Raw genomic sequence first — 12,679 nt, forward strand, 5'->3', positions numbered from 1 at the left:
GTGTTATACGAGCTCGAGATTCCTCCATGTTTCATTCAACATCAGCTCAATTTTATGTGGAAGAGGGTTGGAATTTGAGAACCATGGTACTAATTAAATTGTTATACGAGCTCGGCGCGCAGTATAGGATATGATGTACAGCTTGACACGCATTAAAATCAAATAACATCGCGGGACAGCTTCGTACGTTCAACTTTGAATGTGTCCTTCATCACTATTAACCGGAGAGTGTTTGCTTGACAATTAAATAGGTGTGAGAGTGTCAGTGGCCTGAGGTCCGTAGGGGTGTATTAATGGGTCTATAGAATTGGAAATAGGGGTGGCAAGTCAGCTGGTGAGTGGGGTCGTTGTCATTTGTATTGAAAAATAAATATATTTTATTAATCCAATTATTACTATGGGAGAAATAAAACAAATGCGATTGTGGATACTTTTAACATTTTTTTAAATCATCGTGTCACTTGTTCATTTTGCGGATTCAGGGAATCTAATCTAGGAGTTTAATTATTTTTGATTGGAGTTGTCTTTAGTGCGACTTTTTGGAGATTCCGGTGACCGGAATCCGGCGGAAAAAATTGAGGTAAAATCTTGATTTGCATCATTTAAAATGGTTTTTTAATTGCATATTTGGATTCAGCACCCTGAAAAACCCTAAGACGCTTTGATTGTGCAGAAACTACCTATCAAACTTGCAATTTCAATAAATTGCTTCCGGATTTTAGAGAAATTTGACCGGAAAAACCTACCGGAAAAGCTTCCAAAAAGTCTCACTAAAGACAACTCCGAGAATTCCGCAATTGACACAAGTTCTCCACTGGGTTGCCACTGGACACGAGAAACGAGATTGTGGAACTATGCTCCTACCCTGGCCCCGTTTTCTTTTTTAACTCCCTCGCTTTGGACTGGAGGAATTTCTCTCGTGCATTCATTCAACTCTCTCGCTTTGGACTGGAGGAATTTGGAGTTATTGTCGGTTACCATCCGACACGAGAGAAACACGGTTGTGGACATTTCGCTGTCTATCCTCCGGCCAAACCGTGGTATTTTAACCCAGGAAGCCAAACCCTGGTATCTTTTAAGGTCATTAAAGAAGATCACAATCTGCAGTCTAACAGATCCTCATTTTACATCAACTTTCTCCCTCCCTCGCTTTAGACTGGAGGATGGAATTCTAAACGAATGTGTTTGAACTTCGAATCGCCGCAGGCAGAGGTATATTATTATTATTATTATTATGTTAGTTTCAGTTAATGTCATTTTGAATCAGATTTTCTGGCATTTTGATTTCCACTCTGTTTTTCTTTCTTCCATTTTTATCCTACCTACGAATGCCATTTGTATGATTCTTTCAGTCTATTTATGCAGTCTAACAGATCCTCATTTTACATCAAATTTCTCTCGTGCATTCATTCAACTCCCTGGCTTTGGACTGGAGGATGGAATTCTAAACGAATGTGTGTTTGAACTTTGGATCGCTGCAGCCAGAGGTATATTGTTATTGTTTTCTGTTCGTTTCAGTTGATGTCATTTTGAATCAGATTTTCTGTTCGTTTCAGTGAATTCCATAGCTTCCAATTACCCATGGCATTAAGTGCAATGATCTTTATGCCTTCAATAGTATCAATGTTATGTCATCTGGGTTGTAGCAACTGGAATTGGATATTTAATAGGCTATTTAAGACTTCACAGCTTCATAGTTCTTTTCACGCAGTTCTTAAAATGGCATATAATGGTCAGGAAAGGTTGTACTCTTCTAATGTTATGGACCATCGTGATATATGTTTTGATCAATTTTTTGTTCAATATGCTGGTGGTAGTCCCTTTGCGGGTTCCTATGGATGAAATCGTGTAGTTCTTCTCTATCATGATTGGGATTTTCGGCTTATATGTCTCAAAATATGGATGAAATTGGTATTCTTGAGTTAAAATGGAGACCCTTATAGATGACAACTCGTGAATAAAGTTCTAGAAGTTAAAACAAATGGGTTTTCTCGCTTACTTGGATTATGAGCTCTTCGCCGAATTCTATCACCAATACTTGTAAAGGTTTTTTTTATAGTACTTTGTGTGACATATACCTTTGCTTATGGTTTGTTTCCTATGTTGGGGTACTTTCTATGTTGGGGTACTTTCTTATTGTAAATTTTTTAGTTTTTATTGTAAATTTTATTAGTTTTCCTACTCTCGATGCCTCGTGCTAGGGTTGTTATGGTGTTGGAGAGCTTCTTTTATGGCTGGTGAGATAATCTATTCACACTTGTAGGGACTAGAGGTCTTAAACGAATAATTAAGATTAGATAAGTAACCTTGTGGGATGCATCTCTCTAATCTAAATCCTATTAATGAAAAAGAAAGGATGTTAATGATTTGTACTAGTTATGTTTTTGTCTTCTGAATGAGTATTATGGGCTATGCGATGTTGTTTATGAAATGAAATGATAAATTTGGTTTTAATGGCTATATAGCCTTCATATTTTTGCTTTTGGATCCTTATATACTCCTATCATGTATTTGTAAGAGAATAGGATTGTTAGATGTTAGTCCTTGTATTGGTTAATAGTTCATCATTTCTATAGGCCTTATCTTATATGAAGTCAAGACTAAGAAGATAGGGGAGGATGACTCCTCAACCCCGTGGAAAACTAGGACGGTTTTTTTTTGGTATGAAAGGTCCTTTGTGATGTTTTTTTTTTTATTATGAAAGGCCCTTTGTGAGTCTTAACAAGTGAGTTTGGTTAGGACTAGTTAGATAAAAAAAGACCCGAGTTAAATGTTTATGGTAATTAGAAGGTCATTGTTGGTGTGCAATTAGGTGTAAGAGTAGAAGCTTTCATTTCAAAGAGGAGACTCAAAAGAAGTATTTCTCTCAAAATAGCTAAAAGAACGTACTATAGAGTTCACTAAGTAACTCTTGAATTCACGAAGGAACTCTTGAATGGTGGAAGCCTCTTAAAGGGATTGAAGTTTCCTGTAAGTGAAAGTGTTTTTCCATTTTCCACGCCAACTGGAGGTTTAAAAATCGAGGATGTACACCTAATTGGATTGTTGATTAGTTGTAAGGATACCCTAGATTGAGAGAGAAGGCATGGAGGCTTTATAGGAGGGAAATTATATACAATGACTTCTTTGAATTCATTTGAGAATTGATCGGTTTATGCTTGAGAGATGAAGTATATGGGTACCCCCATGGTTGGTGAAGATATCTATAGTTTCAAGAAGTATCTATTAGGTAAACTTGACTTGGGGAAAGAGTCAATGTTGACTAGGTCAACAATAGTGGTTTTGAGTCCATGGTTTTGTTCCCATGGATTTATGTGATGAAGCCTTTAAAAGGCTAGGTGAAGACTCTATTGTAATGGGATAGGGGATGCTAATAGTGAAGGATCACTTGGTTGGTTTTGCTAGGGTTTGGGCCAAGATATAAAATGGAATTATGTTAGCTGGATCACTCCCTAGAGTTGGGGTTTTCCTAGTGTAAACATGGCGTTATGATTGCGTGTTTGAGTTTTGTGGTTGCGTTGATGTTTATCTTAGTAAATTTGGTTTTCTCTCTCGTTAATTTTTAAGATGGTATCGGATCCTAGTGTGGATTTAGGGGGACATCTATATTGCCAAGGGTTATTTTTTCCTAGTGAAGAATGTGAAGAATTGTGCCTGTGTGTGATCGATACATAAAGGATACTTGGAAAACCATTTTTTGAGGAGATCTGTCTAGATGATAGAGTGGAAAGTTATAGTTGAATAAATTCGAAGGAACCTACCTCACTATGGAACATAGAGGACAGGAGCCATGTGGAGGCTGTGTAAAGAAAAAAGGAGATTAAAGTGCATGACTAGTTAGGTATAGTTCAAAGCTTAAACATTTTCATATCACAACGACAGGTACAAGACTTTCCGAAACATCTCTCGCTGCCTAGAAGAAATTCACATTTACTTGATGTGGGAATTATGAAAATCTTCGATGGAAGCAAGTGAAATCTAATGAAGGCAAGATAGGTTCTTGTAGAGGACAAAGCTCGATGTGGTTGAGACATTTAGAAAGACAACTAGAGTGGAGAATGGGCCATTTGAATTGTGGTATTCGAGTAAACCCCACCCACAAAAATAAACAACAAAGTAATATGGTCTAGGAGACTTGTAGACCTACAATTCCAAAAAGGTTTTACTAGACTGGGGAATTCCAGAGCCAAAGGAAAAGGACCTGTTGCCTTAGGCTAACCCCTTGAGTGTTGACTCCCAACGCTATAACAGTTAAAAACAACCAAACCTAGGTTCTCCCTCTCAGTATCAAGAAAGAAAACCCTCCCCTTTACATTGCAAGCTTGATAAGAGCCAACCCCACTAAATAACAACCATGTCATATAATCTTGTAGCCAAATAGAACCTCATAACACTTTGCATGTGGTTGCATGTGCGGGGGTGGCCTTGCCGCCCTCAAAATTTAATGTCGCTCATTCTCCATTAGCCCAAAGTGGTGTGCATGAATCCCCACCAGGTTATGAATCCCATTACTCACCCCATCATAAAAATAATTCTTTTAATAATTCTTGATTTTAGACTTTTGTGATCCATACTAATTTTGATAAATTCTTTGGGATTAATCACATCATGGGTTTTTTTGGTCGGGGTTTTGAACCATCTAATGTGGTTCATACTGAGGACAAAGGTGAAAAATCAGTTAGTCAAAATGTTTAAATAACAAGGATGCATGAGTTAGCCGTTAGGAAATAGCTGTTAAAAATTAGTTGAATACATTTATTATTATTTTGTTATGTTTTATTTTAATTAAAATAATATTGAATTCAAATTAGTTAGATTAATTTAATAGTAATATAATAAGATTTGAATATTTGTAAATATATAATAAAAAATTAAGTTTAATATTGTAATTATTAAAAAATGAATAATATTCAACAATTACATTTAAATATTATTATATTAAAATATTGGATAATATTTTAATAGGGGGGTCAAAGAGGATATATATTGCAATATAAAAATAAAAATAATAAATTGAATTATATATATATATATATATATATATATATATATATATATATTACGAAAAGAGGGCGGGGATCCAACTTCTACTTAAATTCCAACCATTGTACATGTTAAGATTAATAGTGTGCTTTTCAATTTTAATGGCTTCCCCAAGATTTATATGATGGAAGTGATGAACTTTGGCGATGACTCGAGAATCCTCTATGTAGACATGGTGATTGGATTTCACTGCATGTTCAACTAAAGCTAAGGAATGAGAGCGGTTGTGCTTAATATATGTTGCATGTTCTTGGATTCTTTGGTCAATGGAGCGACTCGTTTCCCAATGTAGGGAATCCCACAAGAACATGTGATGGAGTAGACCCCTTTCATGTCTTTAGGGTTTACATGATCTTTAACGGATCTAAGAGAATTTCTAATGGTAGTAAGGGGTTTGAAGGTAGCAGTGACTTTGTTTATTTTAAGAATATGAAATCTTATCGGTGGTCCCCTGTATAAAGGGAAGTTGAACACTTGAGATTGTATCATCACGAGAAGGTTTAATCCTTAATTCTTTACTAACCCTCAGAAAATCTTTGAGGCCTTGTTGCCTGCTATAGCCGTTATTTTCAAAAACTTTTAGAAGATGAGATTTTTCCTCTTCTAAGCGATTCTCATCAGAAATTCTTAGAGCACGGGTCGCAAGGGTGTTGAGAACCCCGAGTTTTTGTGCTAGAAAATGATGAGAACTGACATGAAGATATTGTTCTGTGTGCGCTTTTTTGTGAAAAAATTGATGAGATATAGAACCATCATCCATTCTAGATAGGAGAATATCAAAAAAAGGGAGGCATCCATCTACCTTGATTTCCATCGTGAATTTGATGGAGTCAGATTGGGAATTAAGATGTATTTGAGAAACAAATTTAATTTTTCAAGACTATGGGGCCAAACGACACACCTATCGTCAACAAACCTCTTCCATCGCTTAGGGCGGAGTTCAGAGGCTAAAGGTTTGATCTCAAAAAATTTCACCTTTGTCGTGAAGATAAACCACATTAGATTATTCAAAATATCAACCAAAAACACTCATGATATGATTAATGTAATTTTTTTTTAATCAAAATCTTTTAATAATTATTAATAATAACAAAGCTACATTAACATAAAATTCGAATTTAACTAATTTTATAGTTTTTTATTATTAATAACATAAATATATAATACATTTTAATAATTATTAATAATAACAAAGCTGCATTAAAATAAAATTCTAATTTAATTGATTTTATAGTTTTTATTATTATTATTATTAATATAAAATATATAATAAATTAATATTTGGCGTTAGATATTTATCATTATTGGCAGATCATTTAATTTCATAAATAGTTGGTAAGATTTACTAACCATGATGGTTTACCAACTATTTAATTCGTTATTTGGTAATTAAACGAAATCGCTTTCAAAGTCGCCATGCCTACCTTCGTGAAACAAATTTGGACAGCGCGATTTATCCCATCAAAACATGAATTACATGGAAAATGCTTTGTTTTGACTATGCCTGTAGCGGAGTCTTGCCAAACCCTGGATGACGACAATTAAAAATGTGCATTTAACGTCACCCAGCCGAGTAAGGCTGTTGTCATTTGGTGGAAAAATGATTATATTATTAATGCAGTTATTATGATGGGAAAAGATAAAGAAAATATGAGAAAATAAGATTTGCCTGGAAAAAGTTATTACCATGGGAGAAGATAAAGAAAAAAATAAGAGAAAATAATAAAGAAAATATGAGAAAATAAGATTTGCCTGGAAAAAGTTACTACCATGGGAGAAGATAAAGAAAAAAATAAGAGAAAATAAGAATTTTTTTAATTAGATTGTATTTTGTTTTGAAAATATAAAATAAGTTAGATGTTGATAAAATTTGGTAGGAATTTTTTTAAATCTCATTATAGTTATTAAACTTTAAAATTTAGGTGTTCTACAAGTTTTTGATGGCCCTGAAATCTATTTTCATAATAAAAATATGATTCAAACTTTTTCAAAAATTTTAACCTAAATTTTAACCACTGACCATCATCCATATTGAGTAGACTAAACATAATATTGTAGAATTTTTTTTTTTTTTTTTTTAACTATGATTCAAACTTTCTTAAATTTTTTTACCCAAACTTTAACCACTAACCATCATCCGCATTGGGTAGACGACACATAATATTGTGGGCATATTTTGACTATGCACGCGCCAACGCTCGATGGCAACATTTTTTTTAATATGATTGCAAAGTTTGCAGTTATTGTCAGCCACCATCCGACACGAGAGAAACACGGTTGTGGACATTTCTCTGACTATCCTCCACCAAACCAAACCCTATTAATTGCCATTTCATAAATGAATATCTCTATTTTCATTTATTTTTTCTAATATCAAATATTAATTATTTTTTTAAAAATAAAATTTCCCATATTCTCTATTGCGCTCTTCGTTATTAAATATTTTTATATTTTCTAAATTCTCCAAAACATTTCATTTTTTAAATTTCACATTTGTTCTAAAATTTCCAATATTTAGAATCTATATTTTTCAATAATATAAATTTCAAATATTTTTAATATATATTTTTTTATTATTAAACATTCAATATTTTTTTCCATATTTATATTTTATACAATATTTCTAATATTTTTTATATTTATAAATTTTATTATTCTATTTGCTTATTTTTTCAAGTTTATATATATATGTTCGTTATTTAATAATTTATTTTAAAATCTCATATTTTAATTTATATTTTGTATCATTATTTTATATTTCAATGTTTATAATTATATTTTCAAATATATTTAAACATCTTTTGTTTTTTATATTTTATATTTGTATTTCTTTATTCAATATTCCATATTTATAATTATTCAATATTTATAATTTATTTTTCATAAATGTTCACAATATTCTACAGTTATAATGCTTTTAGCAACAAATGTTTTAAGAATATTTAATGTTCTATCCATGTTTAATGTTTTAATAATATTTTTTTAATATTTCATGTTTTAATAATGTTTCATGTTTTATTAATGTTTAATCTTTGATTCAATTTATGTTCAATGTTTCACTCATATTCAATGTTTAATGATTTATTAATTTTTAATGATTTATTAATTTTTAATGTTTTAATAATATTTTATTAATTTTTAATGTTTTATTAATATTTACTATTTTAATACTGTTTTGTTAATCTTCAATGTTTTATTAATATTTAAAATTCAATTATTAGTCAACGTGTTTTATTAATTAATATTTTATTAACGTTAAATGTTTAAGGTTTAACAACTTTTTATATTTTTATATTTTATATTTTATCCATGTCTACATAATAATCTGTAACCGTTAATCTTTAATGTTTTATTATCTTTAATGTTTTATTATTTCTACCGCAGACATGAGTCACAACTCATGTCTCCCATTTCTTTGTGCAAACAAGTCAAAGATACAAACTACTCCAATCCTTGAGTATATTTAATGTATATTTTTGAAAATATAAAATTTCTGGTTTGGATAGACAAAATGTTTATCAATCGATATTTAATTTACATAGTAAAATTAATGAATGATTAAATGAAAGGTGCTTGGGAATAGATATAACTACCTATCGTCTTAGTTAATTATAATGATGAAGGGTTCAAAATTAACAAACTGTTATTGGAATCATCGATAGAATTTGACTTTCACTGAGAAATTCGATAATTTGCCCATTAAATAAAGTAACACCATTAACATTGTTTGCTAAAATAATTAAAATAGGGTTTAGAGTTGCATATGGTGACAATGTGTGCTAAAATAATTAAAATAAGGTTTAGAGTTGCAGATGGTGATACTCACATTTGAAATTCCTAGTTAATTGAAGCCACATGGACAAATTTAAACGGAGCGTCTTCCAACATCAAAAAATGACCCACATAAAAAGAACGCGCTTTTATGGCACTATAGTTATGGTGTTGGAGGTTCTTTTATGGCACTATAGTTGATGGTATTGACACTAAAACAACATATGCACGTGTTGATCTTGTTGGCAAGGTTGACAGGAACATTCTTGAAGACCATTCATGTAGTAGTGATGACCATTGGCATTGTGGGAGAGGCAACTAAAGTTATATTAGGGTTGGATTTGGGATACAATTTGTTATTATTTCTAAGAATTTTTATCAGTTTTAGTTTGGCTTCCATGTATGGCATTGCAGTAGCTTCTTTGTTCATGCTCAAAAAAAGTGCAATAGTGATTGGCCATTGATGTATATATTGGACCCATAAGTGACAATGCTAGTGGAATTATTGAGATGGTTGGCATGAGTCATAGGATCCATGAAAGGAATGACGCCCTTGATGCAGCTGAAAACACTACTATCACCATTGGAAAGGGTCTATTGGTTCAACAATGTTGGTAACATTTGCAATTTTGGAGACTTTGTCAACCATGTTGCAATTCAAACTATAGATGTCTTGACACAAAAAGTGTTCATTGGTTTAATTTTTGGATAAGTGCTTCCTTACTAGTTCTCCACAATGACAATGAAAAGTGTCTTCACTAGTGTGGGCTCAGATGAAGTTGAGTCTTCCTTCGATTTTGTGTACTTAACAATTGATTTCAAAAATAGGTGCAACCTAGGGTATTGTTTTGTCAATTTCACCAGTTTTGAAGCTACTTTGATATTCTACAAGTATTTCCATAAAAAAATCTCAAAGGGTTCAAATCGAACATGGTTTGTGAGATAATCTATGCACGCTTGTAGGGACTAGAGGTCTTAAACGAATAATTAAGATTAGATAAGTAACCTTGTGGGATGCATCTCTCTAATCTAAATCCTATTAATGAAAAGGAAAGGATGTTAATGATTTGTACTAGTTATGTTTTTGTCTTCTGAATGAGTATTATGGGCTATGTGATGTTGTGTATGAAATGAAATGATAAATTTGGTTTTAATGGCTATATAGCCTTCATATTCTTGCTTTTGGATCCTTATATGCTACTATCATGTGTTTGTAAGAGAATAAGATTGTTAGATGTTAGTCTTGGTATTGGTTAATAGTTCATCATTTCTATAGGCCTTATCTTATATGAAGTCAAGACTAAGAAGATAGGGGAGGATGACTCCTCAACCCCATGGAAAACTATGATGGTTTTCTTTGGTATGAAAGGCCCTTTGTGATGGTTTTTTTTGGTATGAAAGGCCCTTTGTGAGTCTTAACAAGTGAGTTTGGTTAGGACTGGTTAGATAAAAAAAGATCTGAGTTAAATGTTTGTGGTAATTAGAAGGTCATTGTTGGTGTGGAATTAGGTGTAAGAGTAGAAGCTTTCATTTCAAAGAGGAGACTCAAAAGAAGTATTTCTCTCAAAATAGCTAAAAGAAAGTACTATAGAGTTCACTAAGGAACTCTTGAATTCACGAAGGAACTCTTGAATGGTGGAAGCCTCTTAAAGGGATCGAAGTTTCTTGTAAGTGAAAGTGTTTTCCCATTTACCATGCCAACTGGAGGTTTAAAAAGCCATGATGTACACCTAATTGGATTGTTGATTAGTTGTAAGGATACCCTCTATTGAGAGAGAAGGCATGGAGGCTTTATAGGAGGGAAATTATATACAATGACTTCTTTGAATTCATTTGAGAATTGATCGGTTTATGCTTGAGAGATGAAGTATATGGGTACCCCCATGGTTGGTGAAGATATCTATAGTTTCAAGAAGTATCTATTAGGTAAACTTGACTTGGGGAAAGAGTCAATGTTGACTAGGTCAACAATAGTGGTTTTGGGTCCATGGTTTTTTGGTTTCCCATGGTTTTGTTCCCATTGATTTATGTGATGAAGCCTTTAAAAGGCTAGGTGAAGACTCTATTGTAATGGGATAGGGGATGCCAATAGTGAAGGCTCACTTGGCTGGTTTTGCTAGGGTTTTGGCCAAGATATAAAATGGAATTATGTTAGTTGGATCACTCCCTAGAGTTGGGGTTTTCCTAGTGTAAACATGGTGTTATGATTGTGTGTTTGAGTTTTGTGGTTGCGTTGATGTTTATCTTAGCAAATTTGGTTTTCTCTCTGGTTAATTTTTAAGATGGTATCAGATCTGAGTGTGGATTTAGGGGGACATCTCTATTGCCAAGGGTTATTTTTTCCTAGTGAAAAATGTGAAGAATTGTGCCTGTGTGTGACCGATGCATAAAGGATACTTGGAAAACCATTTTTTAAAGAGGAAGATAGAGTGGAAAGTTATATTTGAAGAAATTCAAAGGAACCTACCTCACTATGGAACATAGAGGACAGGAGCCATGTGGAGGCCGTGTAAATAAAAAAGGAGATTAAAGTGCACGACTATTTAGGTATAGTTCAAAGCTTAAACATTTTCATATCACAATGACAGGTACAAGACTTTCTGAAACATCTGTCGCTGCCTAGAAGAACTTCACATTTACTTGATGTGGGAATTATGAAAATCTTCATTGGAAGCAAGTGCAATCTAATGAAGGCAAGATAGGTTCTTGTAGAGGACAAAGCTAGATGTGGTTGAGACATTTATAAAGACAACTAGAGTGGAGAATGGGCCATTTGAATTATAGTATTCAAGTCAACTCTGGTGGCCATGAGTGAATGAAATTATTGGTAAGGAGATAAATGGGCCCATCAATATGGTTATAGGTGAAATTAATGTGAGCAATGAATTATTTGATAGTACTGTAGGGGATCAGGTGAAGATACAACTAGGGATAAGGTCACATGAAAAGAGCCATAGTGAAAAGGAAGCGTGGAACCTTCTTAGATATTCTATGGTAAACTATTATGGGAGTCTCATTGGAACAATTGTTGCAAAGGATCCAACCAATCACACTATCAGGATTTTATACCTTAAGGAGTGGAGTTTATGCTCCAAGGAGAGAGTGATATCGTTAGGAATTATATGTTGCAGTTAAAATTTTTCACACTTATTGGGAGCATGTGCTTCAATGCCCAACAACAATTGGCGAAGATCACAATGATGTTATAGAAGCTTGATAATTCCTAGCATAGGACATCGTGAATAATGCTATTATTCGACCATTGCATGAAACAAATGTAGTGGAATGAAGATATTATGGAACAATGTTGTATCGATTACAAAATACAACATGTGATAGAGATCGAGGGTTTGCATGTTTTATGCCACAGGAAAGCATGGTCGAGAGCCATGGAAATGTATGTCAAGGATGCTCGCAAAGTGTTTGGAAAAATGTTTCAATGAGATGACAGTTTTATTGGTGAGATGTTGTTATGAAACCAACTCACAAAAATATAGAAAAGATAGATCAATGACTTCAAAATGAGACTCTTCGAGGGGGAAACCTCTTCTACATTACACAGACGAACAATTCTTGGATGATACAAATGATAAGACCTCCTTTCTATATATAGGAGTCTAAGGGGTCATAATATAATTAGAGCCGACATAACAATAATAATGTAAGGGCACAACAATAACAATAGTGGGCTCCTATGGGGCACAATAATAACAATATGGGGACTACATGGGCACAACAATATAATAAGGGGGTTGCACTAATAACAATAAGGGGTTACACCATTAGTATTGGGACCTAACATGCCCCTCTCCTTAAAAAAGTGTTGTCTTCAATGCTTGAGTAGTTATGGATACTTCTATATAAA

General features: G+C 33.1%; 1 protein-coding gene across 1 annotated transcript in view; it reads left to right on the plus strand.

Moving 5' to 3' along the window:
* The first annotated feature begins 915 nt into the window (after nt 1–915).
* The window catches only part of LOC149227278 (uncharacterized), a 128,274-nt gene continuing 116,510 nt past the window's right edge, over nt 916–12,679 (plus strand). Inside the window, exons 1-2 of the mRNA XM_089375475.1 lie at nt 916–1,212; nt 1,366–1,487. The gene's annotated coding sequence lies outside the window, so the exon portion shown is untranslated. The remainder of the gene's footprint in view (nt 1,213–1,365; nt 1,488–12,679) is intronic.

Source organism: Pinus tabuliformis, chromosome J, assembly GCF_031772625.1.
Source record: "Pinus tabuliformis cultivar Carrire ecotype Pingquan chromosome J, CPIR1, whole genome shotgun sequence".
Lineage (NCBI taxonomy): Eukaryota > Viridiplantae > Streptophyta > Pinopsida > Pinales > Pinaceae > Pinus > Pinus tabuliformis.